The sequence below is a fragment of the Octopus bimaculoides genome, chromosome 16, assembly GCF_001194135.2.
Source record: "Octopus bimaculoides isolate UCB-OBI-ISO-001 chromosome 16, ASM119413v2, whole genome shotgun sequence".
NCBI lineage: Eukaryota > Metazoa > Mollusca > Cephalopoda > Octopoda > Octopodidae > Octopus > Octopus bimaculoides.
The window spans coordinates 44,790,725-44,792,630 of NC_068996.1; positions in this window are offsets into that span (position 1 = coordinate 44,790,725).

Genomic DNA, 1,906 nt, shown 5'->3' on the forward strand with positions numbered 1-1,906 from the left:
ATATATATATATATATATATACATACATATACGTACACATATGTATACGCATGTATGTATATGTCCATTCATAAATATGTCTACGTTCTAATGAGTATAGGTATATGCATGTAATGTATGTATATATATGTGTGCGTGTGTGTGTGTATATGTATGTTGGTTTGTTAGAATGTTCGCAATAAGTATAACATGAGTATAAATTCAACAAAACTTATCACTTAAAACATCATTTGCATATTTTCGTCTTTTCAACCATTTCTCCCTTTGTTTCTTTCTATATTTTCTTTTTATTTCACCTTCCCGTTCATGTTTTTCTTTTAATTTTCGTGTACAAGATTGCTGCAGACATTGCCCGTGCCTGCACAAGTAGAAGCGCATACACTCAGCTACATACGAACAAAATATTTACTAATTTTGGTACATATACAAATAAGAATATGAGGCTAAACGCAGAAATCTTCACACATATATTATTGGAAACATACATGTATACCATAAGCACGTCATATCTATCTATCTATCTATCTATCTATCTATCTATCTATCTATCTATCTATCTATCTATCTATCTATCTATCTATCTATCTATCTATCTATCTGTGTACGTGTGTATGCGTGTGTGTGTGTGTGTATCTGTGTATCTGCGTGCGTCTGTCTGAATTCACATCCCAGATACACACATTATGTACAAATAGTATACGCATACACATACACACACGTATATATATACATACACACTTACGTACATAAATACATGCATACATATATACATATTGAATATATATTTATATATATATATATATATATATATATATATATGTATGTATGTATTTATGTATACATCCATACGTCACTTGCATATACACATACACGCATACATGTATGATATATAATTAAACACTGCGACATCTTTCATTTATTTTCTATTATTTCCTCATTAGAGAAATAACTTTCGTTGTGATTTTTATTGCTTTATTTAGTCTTCGAATGCTACATTTAGTTTACCAAACAGTAACATTGTCACACTATGCTATTTCTCTCCTCCACGTACTCTCTCTCTCTCTCTCTCGCTCTCGCTCTCCTCACCTCTTACTCTGAGCTGCGTTTCTCATTCTACCATCACAACCACTACCTCCGCCATCATCACAACCGCCTCTTCTTTAGACCATCAGCCTCTCTAATACCATAACCTTTATTTTTTGTTCTCTTTGTTTCTTTATCTTGTTAGCTTTATTCTGCTTTCTCTTCCTTGTTCTCGGAATCAATTAATGGTATTCCTGTCAATGGGACTCTTTCCTTTCCTTTCTTTCTTTCATTCTTTCATTTTTTTCATTCTTTCTTTATTTTTTACTTTTTTGTAAATTTCCAGTAAATTTCGAAATTCTAAAGAATAAAATATATAAATAGATAATAAATAACAAAATTCGCGCTGGATTTCAGATGGGTGATAATATCAAATTACTATAAACGATAATGCCTTCACAATGTCGTAATTTAACTGCTGCTGCTGCTACTACTACTACTACTACTACTACTACTACTACTACTACTACTACTACTACTACTATCAGTACTTGATATCAGTACATTGTACTATCAGTACAATGATATTGTGTTTTAAATGGGAAGGCACAATGCCTAAAATTTGGATGAAAGCGATCGGTATCACCAACCTCAGTATTCGACTGGTATTTTATTTCACCAAGGGAATAAAAAAAGACATTGTTAACCTCAATAGGATTCGAACTCAGAACAAGGAGAAAAAAACTGTTGCAACTAAAATACTGCAATACAATTTTGTCAGGCTGTCAATCCATCAGACTTAAAACAACAACAACAACAACAACAACAACAACAACAACAACAACAACAACAACACCAACAACAACAACAACAACAACAACGA